Consider the following 13,300-nt stretch of genomic DNA (forward strand, 5'->3'; position numbering starts at 1 on the left):
TAGTGTGAATGGACATTTTGGTCGGCACAGACCAGTTTGGGATGAAGAGCCTGTCTCTGTGCTATGACTCTGAGAAATTGGAGATGTTCAGGTCTGGCGGTATCTGTGGAGAGAAAAGAGTTGACCTTTCGATAACTCTTCAATGTATCACTAGACTTGAAACGCTTTCTCTTCACTGATGCTGCCAAACCTGCTGAACTACTCCAGAAATTTGTTTTTCTTTGATTGTGAGAGTCATCTCTAACTTCAAAAGAATTCTATTCCACATTTTTTTGCCTTTTGGTATAGATTTCTGTCCATTTTTATGCAGAATGGTCCAGAATTGAGTTAGCATGCCAATGTTGGAAGATGTGGAGGTAGTCACCTTGGGCCTGACAACTTTAATATGTTAAAATAATGTGACCGAGTTGTAACTGCCACACTAGTTTAGAGAATGTAACTTCCTGGGTAATATCACCCATCATTGTGGTTTGCTGCAATGTGACATTCAGCATTGGATAACAGAATACAGACAAGGAGCATTTGTTAAAGGATTGGGATAACGCCCACTGAACGAGTAAATAACTACCTAAAGATAGCTGGGAGTGAAGGTGGGGGTGAATGTGATAGGGTGGAGCTGATAGGTGGAAAGGAAGATGGACAGGTTGGCAATGAGCGGGAGATCACAGCAATAAAGGGCTTTGAATGGTACCCAGACCTGCACCGAAACATTGCAAGTTTACTTGCAGCATTTGCGTTTAAGTTGCCTGGCAGGCAGCTATGATAAAGCAATGGAGTGTCAGCCCTTTTTAAGAAGGTTATACCCAAAACATTGACTTCTCCACCTCCTGATGCTGCCTGGCTTGTTGTTCTTCCACCCTCCTGCTTGTCTACAATAATTAAGTGAGCTTCCATATCTAATCACCTGACTGTTTTTTCTATAGTGGCTTGAAATGCCCAGTGACTGCATGCCACACATCCAGAGGAGATCGATATATGAAAAGGAGAATGTGATAGTGAGCATCAGAAGGCTTTATTGCTGTTCTGATGCTTTCTAACAAAAGGTAGTTGGCTGGAGATTTGGCCCAAGGGCATTCACTGACTTTCACTACCCACCACACCAAAGTCTATGTATGGTTGCAGAGCCTTGTTATCGATACTCTAAATTGGTTTAGATTTTATTGTCACGTATACTCAAGTACAGAAGTACAAGAGCACAGTGAAATGTATGTAATGTGCCCACACATATTGGGCACGAAGACAAAAATTTAAGCATTACCTTCATAGAATAAGTAGAAAAATAAATAAGATAAAGTCCTTTAATAGACAAATAAAGGTCAAATTTCAACAGTCTTTGAGTCTGGGAGATCTCCGCTGCCTTTTCTTGATGTCGCCACTGCAGATACTAGGGGGCCTCCTTCACTGCTCGCTCTTCCTGCGTTGGGCTGCAATACCATTGCTGCTGCTACTGCTGCTGAAGCCTCAAGATCTCCTGCTGCCTGTGAAGCATGCCCAGGCAGGATCCACTTATACCAAGAGTCCATGTCAAACATCCAAGCCAAGATATTACCATGCTGGGCCAAGAGACCGCCATCTGTTGCCGAGAGGCCAAACCGAAAAACTGCCATGGGCTGCCGAGAGACCGGGCCAAGACACCACCACGTCAGGCCAAGAGACTGCCATGGGCCAGACCGAGAGACCGGGCAGAGACACTGCCACGCTGAGCCAAGAGACCACCTTGGGATGCTGAGAGGCCGTCATAGGCCTGGCCAGGCCGAGAGGAAGCCACACCAGGTCCGTGCTGAGGCCAGGAGAAAAGAAACACTGAGGAACAAAAGAGAAAGGAGTTGATAAGTAAATTAGGCAAATTAATACAGATCTGATATTAATCCTGGAATATTTCTAGATGTGTGACTCGTCATTTTGGCTGGACGGTGCATTTCAAAATTGAAATGAGTATTTGTTTTCTGGGTGTGTGTCTCTCTGTATGTGAGGAGTATGCATCTGTTCCACACCAATTAGTTCATTGCAGGTGGCTAATACTACTGCTGACTGGTTTTATTACAGTAAGAGTTTTGTCATGAATGTTGAACACAACCTTTAGGAAACCTATTACTTGTGAGACTGTGATGACTAATAAAAACTGATGGATTAAGTTCAGGTGGCTTGTCAATGTTATCACAACTGTGAACTGCTTCATTGCCTTGGAAACCATTGTCTGCAGCTGTGCTGTTTAAATTGCACACTTGCAACATTTACCATTTCTGTTTACTCCTCTTTATCATCATTTTATGAATTTTGGTCTGAAGTGGAACAGTGGTTTATGATTGAAAGACCAATGGCAATGCACTTTACAACACTGCAAAACGTGTAATGTGAGAGACGTAGCAGGGTTTAACTGGTTGTTAGTCATCTAATGTCAGAGTTCAAGTGAATTTGCTTTCTTTCCGTAATGTAATTTGAACATGCATCTTATTTTCAGAATGCTGAAGATATTTTTAATTGTGTAACACGTTTTGAGATTAAAACAAATTTGCTTATGAAGGTGCAGTCATTTAGTTTGATTCACCTTGTTCAGTTTGTAAAGGATGTCTTACTCGAATGCATTAGCACATTCATGACATTTTATGTCTGGGAAGAATGTCAGTGTCACTATTGTACTCCAATTAAACTGTGTTATTGATCCACCTAAGTGCTTTCATTTGGGATCTTGCCAGCATTAAAGGTAGCACTTCCCAATTTTCCAGTTCCATAAAATTGAAACCAGAAGCATGGAAAAGCAAATAGGACTGAGTTGCCAAGGCTTGGAGCTGAAGTATAGAGCCCCTCTGTTAGAACCATAGACACCATACAATATGGAAGCAAGCCATTCAGCCCATCAAGTCCACACCTACTCTCAGAGCATCCCAGCCTAACCCTGTAACCCTGCTAATCTACCTAACCTACATATCCCTGAACACTATAAGCAACTTAGCATGGCCAACCACCTAACTTGCACATCTTTGGACTGTGGGAGAAAACTGGAGCACCCAGAAGAAACACATGCAGACATAGGGAGAAAGTTTCCCAAGAGTGGAGTCAAACCCAGGTCCCTGACAATGTGAGGCTGCAGTGCTAACCACTGAGCCACCATGCCACTATATAAAGGTGATATTGTAAAGGGATAAGAGATCTTCTGTTGAAAGGCACACTTTGTGTGAATTTAATGAAAGCTCCATTTGAAAGCTTTTGTTTGTTTTTCAGGCACTAACACACAAATTTCCTGGATTTTCTATTTCTGAATTTCAAAACACGACATTTCCAAGTTTTGTTTATCCTCTGTGATGAAGCATTCTTTCTCACAGTACAGTACAAATTAAAATGATTCAGAGCTGTATTGCCATTACTGATTGCAGTCTCATCCTTGGAAGGAAGATATTTGTGGTTGGTGTGGTTTGTTCATGTGTTACATGACAAAATTTTGATTACTCAAATATCATGAGACCACATTAATGAAATGTTGCACGGCTTTTATTTTTAATGAAGCCAAATAAATTGACTCTTCTATATAATAATAGGGGAGTTGTTCAATTTCTCTTGCCCTCGGCTTTTTAAAATACATTTTATAGTTTTATGGCAAGTGCAGTGTTTCGGTTAGTAATGATTAACCATTAATCATTAGATTTCACTTCCATATTTTGAGGTGTTGCTCATTTCATGCTGGAAGATGTCAGTTGTAGCTCAGTTGGTAACATTTGCAGCCCTGACTCAAAGTTGTGAATTCAAGTGTCACTCCAGGAACTCAGCACAATAGTTATACAAGTCCTGAAAGAGCTGCAGTTTTGGGTGTGCTGTCTTTCTGATGTCACTTCAAACCAAGATACTGTCTGATCCTACATGTAATATGAAGGATGCAGCAGTAGATTTTTGAAGAACAACAGGAGGCTTCTCCCATCTCTGTATTCTGTTCAATATTTATCCCACAGTCAACATCAACACTTAACAGATTATCAGGTTAATGTAGAACAGTACAGGCCCTTCAGCCCTCGATGTTGTGCTGACATTTTATCCTACTCAAAGACCAAACTAACAAACTGCCCTTCATTTTATGATTATCCATGTGCCTATCCAAGAGTCGCTGAAATATCCCTAATATATCCGACTCTACTATCACTGCTGGCAGTGCATTCCACACAACCACTCTGTGTAAAGAACCTACCTCTGACATCTCCCCTAAACCTTCCTCCAGTCAGCTTAAAATTATGCCCCTTCATGAGAGCCATTTCCACCCTGGGAAAAAAGTTTCTGGCTATCCATCTATGCCTCTCATCATCTTGTACACTTCTATCGAGTCACCACTCATCCTTCTTTGCTGCACTGAGAAGTGCCCTAGCTCTCTTAACCTTTCTTCATAAGATATGCCCTCCTTTCCAGACGGCATTATGTTAAATCTCCTCTGCACCCTCTCTAAAACTTCCGCTTCCACATCCTTCCTAGAATGAGGCGACCAGAATTGAACACAGTACTCCAAGTGTGGTCTAACCAGAGCTTCATAGAGCTGCAGCATAACCTCTCAGCTCTTAAACTCAATCCTTCTACTAATGAAAGCTAACACGCCATTTGCCTTTTTAACAACCCTATCAACTTGGGTAGCAACTCTGAGGGATCTATGGACATGGACCCCAAGATCCCACTGTTCCTCGACACTGCCAAGAACCCCACCTTTAACCCTGTTATCGGCATTCAAATTCGGCCTTCCAAAATTAATCACTTTACACTTTTCCAGGTTGAATTCTATCAGCCACTTCTCAGCCCAGTTCTACATCCTTCAATGTCCCGTTGCAACCTACAACAGCTCTCCATGCTATCCACCACTCTTCCAACCTTTGTGTCACCCTTCCACTTCTTCATCCAAGTAATTTATAAAAATCACAAACAGCAGAGGTGTTTAAGAACCCAGAAAGATCCCTGCGGAATACCACTAGTTACCAAAGCCCAAGCTGAACACTTTCCATCTTCTATCACCCTCTGTCTTCTATGGGCCAGCCAATTCTGTATCCAGACTACCAAATTTCCCTGTATCCTATGCCTCCTTACTTTCTGACTGAGCCGACCACAGAAAACCTTATCAAACGCCTTGCTAAAGCCTATATACAACACATCATCCAACTTCATCAGTGTGTTTTGTCACATCCTCAAAGAATTCAGTAAGGCTTGAGCATGACTTGCCCCTTCCAAAGCCATACTAACTATCTCTAATCAAGCTATGCTTTTCCAAATACTCAGAAATCCTGTCTCTCAGAATCCTCTCCAATAATTTGCCCACCACCAACATAAGACTGATTAATTGATTGGTCTGTAATTCCCAGGGATTATCCCTATTCCCTTTTGTTAATCAAGGGAATAACAACATTTCCTACCCGCCAATCATCTGGTACTACTCCAGTGGACAGTGAGGTTGCAAAGATCATTGCCAAAGGTGCAGCGGCGGGGCGGTGTGGACTTGTTGGGCCGAAGGGCCTGTTTCCACACTGTAAGTAATCTAAAAGCAATCTCTTCTCTCCCTTCCCATAGGAACCTTGGCCCAGGGGACTTACCTATTCTCATGTTTCTCAAAATTTCCAGCGCACACTCCTTCCTAACATCAACCTGTTCAAGCATGTCCCCATGTTTCATGCAATCATAACAAACAACAAGGTCCCTCTAGCTAGTGAATACTGAAGCAAAATATTCATTAAGGACCTCCCCTACCTCCTTTGACTCCAGGCACAAGTTCCCTCCACTATCCTTGATCGGCCCTACCCTCACTCTGACCATCCTCTTGTTTCTCATATAAGTGTAGAACACCTTGGGGTTTTGCTTAATCCTACCCGCCAAGGCTTTTTCATGTCCCTTTCTAGATCTCCTAAGTCCATTCTTCAATTCCTTCCTGGCTGCTTCAACCCTCTAGAGCCCTTTCTTATCCTTGCTTTCTCAAGTTTATTAAGCATTCTTCTTCCTCTTGACTAGATGTTCCACATCTCCTGTCATCCAAGGTTCCTTCATTCTGCCATCCTTTCCTTGTCTCAGTGGGACAAACCTGTCCAACACTCGCAAATTTCTGTCGTGCATTTCCATGAGAATATATGTTCCTAATTAATGCCCCAAACTTCCTGCTTTTGTAGCATTGTAATCTCCCCCTCCTCCATTCTAAATACTTTCCCACACCATCTGCTCCTATCCCCCTCCACTACTATAGTAAAGGTCAGGGAATTGTGAGCACTATATAAAGTAGAACCCGTTGCAAGCCTAAAGGATAATCCTAAAGACTGTGGTTTTGATATTTTAACAGTATGATGAGTTGCACCGTTTGAAGAGTTTAATCAACAAACTCAGGTACTTGACTTGCTGCAGCATTGCAATCTTTTTGTTGTCACTAAATATGGAAATGTCAATTGAAAACAAAGGTAGTGGCACTTTAATATGGGGCCACTGGTATTCTACTGTTCTCTCACTGGTGCATGTCAGAAGCAGTGTTCTCCAGGCTTCATTCATTGTCTTCCTCATGTAAGTCCCTTTTTACAGTTTTCAGCAGAAGGCAGCAACAAAATACTAATACCTGTGCATTATTCAAGCTTAGAAACAGGAAGTGGCAAATAGATATAAATAGTTGTCCAACGGCTTTCCTGCAGTGAAGCTCTTTGGCTTTCCTCAGTAAATGCCCTCCTTGGCACAGCACTGATGGAGTGCTTTGAGGAGATAACTCAACTCATTTCGTGGATAAAAGGGAACCATGGAAATACTGTACTTAGATTCCCAGATGATGTTTGATAAGGTGCCAAATTCAAAGCTTATTGTAGCCTATTGGTATGGTTAGAAGGGTCTTTTTTAGATTGAAGATGTAATGAGTGTTGTGCCATAAGGATTAATTTTGGGATCTCAAGAGTTTACGTAACTGACCTAAATGAAGGGACAGGTTTTGTGACCAAATACGCTGATGACAATGATAGGTAGGAAAGTAAGTTGCGAAAAAGACAAAAGGAGGTTACAAAAATATATAGATTAGGTTTAATGAGTGAGAAAAGATCTGGCAAATGGAGTACAATGTGGGAAATGTGAAATTGTCCATTTTGGCAGGAAAATTAAATAAAATGCATATCAGAGCTCTGAGGTGCGGTGGGTCCTGAGTTCCCTTGTACATCAAGTACTTAGGAAAGCTAATAGAATGCTCTAATTTATCAGAAGGAGAACTGAAGACAAAAGTAGGTGTGTTATGCATCAATCACAGAGCACTGGGGAGTGTTGTGTACAATATTGGTCACTTTATTGAGGAAGAATATAAATCCTTTGGGACAGTTAAGCAGTTTAGTCAACTAATAGCTGGAATGGGCAGGTGAATGCACACAGTAAGTATCAGGAATAAGGTAAGTTAGCTTGTGGCACAGTTCAAAATTGGCAAGTATGACATGGTGGGCATCACAGATGTGATTGCAAGGTGATCAGGATTGAGAGCTGAATATTGAAAAGATAGACAGGTGGGCAGAGGGGGTGGGGTTGCTTTATTACTAACAAATGAAATTAAATCAATAGTAAGACAATAAGTAGGTTAGATGGTGTAGAATCTGTGTGAGTAGAATTGAGGAACCACAAAGGCAAAAAAAAACCTATAGTTAGTGTTATGTACAGGCCTCCAAACAGTAATCAGGAGCTAGGGCATCAGATACACCAGGAGATAGAAAAGATGTGTAGGAAGAGCAAAATTACAGTGATCATGGGGAATATGCAGCTGGACTGGGAATCAGGTTGTAGTGGATTGCAAGAAAGGAATTTGTGGAATGTCTATGCTATGGCTTTTTGGGGCAGTTTGTGGTGGAGCCCACTAGAGAATAGGCAATACTGGATTTAGTGTTGTGCACTGAGGCAGACTTGATAAGGGAGCTTCAGGTGAAGAAAGCCTTAGGAGGCAATGACCATAATATCATTGAATTTACTCTGCAATTTGAAAAGGAGAAGATAGAATCAGAGCTAAGGTTATTACAGCTGAATAAAGGCAACTATAGAGGCATGAGGGGGGAGTTGGGTAGAAATGATTGGGGTTCTGGAGTAGTGGTGCTGGAAAAGCACAGCAGTTCAGGCAGCATCCGAGGAGCAGTAAAATCGATGTTTCAGGCAAAAGCCCTTCATCAGGAATACAGGTATTCGGGCTTTTGCCCGAAATGTCGATTTTACTGCTCCTCGGCTGCTGCCTGAACTGTTGTGCTTTTCCAGCACCACTAATCCAGAATCTGGTTTCCAGCATCTGCAGTCATTTTTTTGTTTTACCTAGAAATGATTGGGAGAGGAGCCTAGCAAGGGAAGACAGTGGAACAGCAATGGTAGGAGTTTCTGGGAGTAATTCAGGAGACAGCAGAGATTCATCCTGAGGGAAGAGAAAGATGGTACAGGGAGGATGAGGCAACCATGGCTGATGAGGGAGGTCAGGGATAGCATAAAAGCAAAAGGGAAAGTATATAATGTGGCGAAGGGCAGTGGGAAACCAGAGGACTGGGAAGCTTACAAAGACCAACAGAGGGTAATGAAAAAAGTAAGGAGGGAGAAAATTAAATATGAGGGTAAGCTAGCCAGTAATATAAAGGAAGACTGTAAGAGTTTCTTTAGATATATAAAGGGCAAAAGAGGACATTGGGCCACTGGAGTATGACACTGGAGAGATAATAGTGGGCATCAAGGAAATGGCTGAGGAACTGAATAATTATTTTGTGTCAGTCTTCACAGTCAACTGAATAATTTTGTTGTCAATACTATTTGTATAGAAATTGGCTGCTGTGTTCCCCTCACTACAAGTTTGACTTTGACTTTGCTTCAAATGTATTTAATTAGCTGCACAGAACTTCGGGACATTCTTCAGTCATGGAGGGCGTTACAGAAATGCTATTCTTTGCATTCTGTTTCGGTGCAATTTTGTCATTTGCTTTGTTATTCCCTGTTTTAACCTGATACTTTTATAAGTAGCATTGGTATCCGGCGAACTTGTATTCAAAGAATTGTAGATGCAGGTTAAATGCTGCAATAAATGAGGAACATTAGCTTGTCAGGCCTCGAACCTGGAGAAGGTTGAAATGAAATCTCTATGGCTGTTGTTGATTTGTGGTTACTGAGTCACAATGTGATCTGGGAGGAATAACTTCACTTGTTGACTCATGGTTTTAAACTTTCCAAATAAACTTCAGTCCTCAAAAAAAGACTACTTTTTCTTTAATTCCCAGATATGTGCTCCCCTGAAAATTGAGTCTTTTTTCTTTACAGATTTTTTTTAACGATGTATAAATGTTCTCATTCCATTCTTCTGCAACTCTTCAACTTGTGATCAGCTGCCTATGCTGTGTCCTTCCATTCCTAGCCCATCATGCCAATGAAGCTTGCCCACTGCCTGAGCCCTGTATTTCAACTTTTTTTTTGATTTTGTTCCTGCCCCCCTCATGCCCTTTGTGACGAACAAATTCTGATCTGCTCTTGCTCCCTGGAAACTGTTCCCATTAACCTGCTAGGAGAAAGTGAGGACTGCAGATGCTGAAGATTAGAGCTGAAGGTGTGTTGCTGGAAAAGCGCAGCAGGTCAGGCAGCATCCAAGGAGCAGGAGAATCGACGTTTCGGGCATGAGCCCTTCTTCAGGTTCCTGAAGAAGGGCTCATGCCCGAAACGTTGATTCTCCTGCTCCTTGGATGCTGCCTGACCTCCTGTGCTTTTCCAGCAACACATTTTCAGCTCCCATTAACCTGCTGACCACCTAACTTCCCTTCCATTCCTAACTCCCAAATAAACTTAACGTTACTACTATCCCTTTCTCTTTCAAAACTTACCTGCTGTGAATAGTCATGATGGGCTGAATAATGAATAGTTATGTAATTCTGCTATTCTAATCATCACCCTCTCCTCAAACAAAGAGTAGCTCTTTGTTTCTCCATCCTTGCAAACCAGAAGACACAGCAGAATTAGGCCATTTGGCCCAATTTCAATCACAGCTGATAAGTTTCTGAACCCCATTCTCTTGCCTTCTCCCCAAAACCCTTACCAATCAAGAGCCTTTCTCTCTCTGTCTTAAATTTACTCAATGACTTGGCCTCAACAGCCTTCTGCTACAATGCGTTTCACTGATTTACCATCCTCTGGCTAGAGAAATTCCTCTTCATCTCTGTTCTAAGGGGTCATCCCTTCATTCTAAGGCTGTGCCCTTGGGTTCTAGTCTGTCCCAGTGGATTCATCTTCTCTACCTTGACTCTATACAGGTGTCTCCGCGTTCTGTAAGGTTCAGCCAATTCCCCATCCCCACCATCCTGCTGAGAAAGTTTATAGCCTTGAATGTTATAGCCTTTAAACATTTAGACTAAAATGTCATTTTGAGGTATAGAACACATTTGTTGCATAAAGAAAATGGTAAGGCAGGAAAGACAAGTAAGAACATTTGCCTTAACATCAGCAAATCTGTATAAATGAGACACCGAGTGATAACGTTCGTGGCTGTTCCTTTGTTCATTAATTTTACAATGTTTAATTCTGACCTCGAAACGAAATTCGGTATCGAATTAACTTCTCTCCCGAATTATTATCCTTCGCTATTATCTGTCTAGTTCAGAACATGCAGTGTTTTCATTAATGTTTGTTTGTGACAGTAACGCCTTTGTAAATCTGTGTATAAAAATAGTCTGTTTTTGATAATAGGACGGAGTAGCTGGCCAGGGCTCTTGAAAGAAGAGCGTTTTTTTTTTAAAACTCTCCTGGGTTATTAGAATCCAGTTAGCCTGGCTTATAGGTATCAGTGTTATGTTGTAACAGTGATGCTTTTAATGAAGGGGATAATTAAAATTAAACTAAACTGTCTGTAAGAGTTTTTTTTATTCCAGGCCACCAAAGAATACAATCTCCGGGATGAACCATGAGAGAGGCTTACCAGTTGAGTTCATAAGGAATTCCCTGGGCCGTCTCATTTGTACTTTAACACTCCCTCGCTAATCCTTCTAAAAAAAAAAGTACGGATTCAGAGTCCTCAACCAGCCTTTCATCGTCAGGATTGTTTTTGTAAACCTCCTCTGAACTCCCAACACACATACACACCCTTCTAGAGACATGAAGCCCAGACTGTTCACAAGATTCTAAAAGCAGTCTGACCAGAGCCTTATATAGTATACCTCTGCTCTTGTATTCTAGCTGTGTTGAATTGAATGCTAACATTGTATTCGCTTGACTAACTGCCAAATAAACCTGCATGTTAACCTTAAGAGAATCCTGAACTAGAACTTCTAAGGCCCTTTGTGCTTCAGATTTCTAAAGTTTTTCCCTGTTCAGGAAATAATCTACATCTCTACTGTGGGGTTGTGTTCAAATAATTACCAAAACTGAAAGTGCCAAAAATAGAATCACAGCTTAAGTTCGAGGTTGCAATAGAATCTCCAAATACCATTCTTACAAGAGCCCCTTTATACACAGTTTTTACATACATTAAAATTTCATTACTATGGTGATAGTTTTGTTTTATTTGTAGTACACAAAGGTTTGAATGGCTTCTGTCCTGGGAGACAGGAGATGGGTTAAAACATGTGCTAAGTGCTGGCTGCTACTTCTGATGAGATGTCTGCCCGATTTAGTTGCATAATTAGAAGGTGTTAGTCCTTTTGTCTTTTAAGTTATGAATTATTAGTACAAATGCTAGGCCTATATCCTCTAAATAAGTTAAATATTATACCTGAACTTAATAAAAGAATAAAGGATATTAAACTGATTACTGCAGCTGGGTTGTGAGATTTATTCACCATTTGCCGGTATGAGCTTCATTCATTCATGGAAGCACTGTTTTGTCAGTTAGTTTCTTAAAGGGATAATGGCCCAGTTATAAGGTATTTAACAGGTACTTAGTCTCCTGGACCTGAGTAGATTATTATTAAGGACTAATTGATATTATGATGTTTTGGGGAGACTTGGTAGGGATGGTATTGTTCTGTATGAGATGGTTGGTGAGGGCTGATTTAATATTTATTGTTCTGTATTCTGAGGTAAACACTGCTTATAATGTACAGTAGAACCTCAATTATCCGAACGAGGTGGGCGGGGAATTTTTTTCAGATAACTGGAAATGAGTGCTAATTTATGAGCGCCGGTTATCCGCAATGCACGCCATAATGCATTTGAGTGATAACTGAATGCTGAGTTACCTAATGCTGTTCTTACGGGACCTTGAGATCTTGTTTGGGTAATTGATGTTCAGATAACTGAGGTTCTACTGTAATGGGTTTGAAAGTTGTTTTTAAATTTGGATACTACAGTAAATAACGGGGTTAGTAAAGAATTATGAATGGGCTAGTGAGTGAGATAATAAAGATAGCCTATCTCATAACACAACAGCGCCTCCCCCTTTTTGATTGAAATTAAAATTTTTCGTAGAGACTTGGGGATTGTATTGTTCTATGCTACAATTATTCAGAGATAAACACTGCTTGGAGTAAGGGCTGATAAGGTGCAAAAATGCAGTACAAAGAAACCTAGGTTACCCGGTATTTGATTATCCAAATATCGGATTATCCAGCAAGATCACAAAGTCCCAATACTTGGCTAAACTGTTATCCGGCATTTGATTATCTGGAATTCGATTAACCAAATGAAATACTCCCCGCCTGTGTCCTTTGGATAATCGAGGTTCCTCTGTAATGGGTTTGAAAGAATTGTTTTTAAACTTCGATACTACAGAACCGGAGTTTCATGAGTGAATGAAACAGTGTTATAGTAAATAACAGGTTAGATTAGATCACTTACAGTGTGGAAACAGGCCCTTTGGCCCAACAAGTCCATACCGACCCTCCAAAGAGCAACCCACCCAGACCCATTCCCCTACATTTACCCCTTCACCTAACACTACGGGCAATTTAGCATGGCACGGGGAGAATGAGCAAACTCCCCACAGACAGGTTGCCTGAGGCGGGAATTGAATCCGGGTCTCTGGTGCTGAGGCAGCAGTGCTTACCACTGTACCACCGTGCTGCCCACAGTTAGTAAATGGTTATGAATGAATGAATGGGAATACAGTATTAATGAAAATAGCAAGCTGGTGAGTAAGCTAATAAAGATAACCTATAACATAACATCCCATAACACAATATCCCACACTACTTCCTACCAAAGGCATAATCTCTCCCTCCTTCCCATGTTATATTCCACTTCTTTGCCTCTTCCAGCCTGTCCAAGATCCTCTGCCTTCCAGCTTGCTCAGCACTATCCACTCCTTCATCCATCTTTGTGTCATTTATAAACCAAGCAACAATACTCTCAGTGCCTTCATCCTGATTGTTAATGTATAAAGTAAATAGTTGTGGCC

At 41.3% G+C, this 13,300-nt stretch overlaps 1 protein-coding gene across 1 annotated transcript in view; it reads left to right on the forward strand.

Annotated features, from left to right (window-relative positions):
- Window positions 1–13,300, forward strand: part of mvb12a (multivesicular body subunit 12A) — a 37,747-nt gene that overhangs the window by 2,915 nt on the left and 21,532 nt on the right. The window lies entirely within an intron of this gene.

The sequence above is a fragment of the Chiloscyllium plagiosum genome, unplaced genomic scaffold, assembly GCF_037043375.1.
Source record: "Chiloscyllium plagiosum isolate Xiang-an unplaced genomic scaffold, Cpla_swu_hap1 HiC_scaffold_45, whole genome shotgun sequence".
NCBI classification, from domain to species: Eukaryota; Metazoa; Chordata; class Chondrichthyes; order Orectolobiformes; family Hemiscylliidae; genus Chiloscyllium; species Chiloscyllium plagiosum.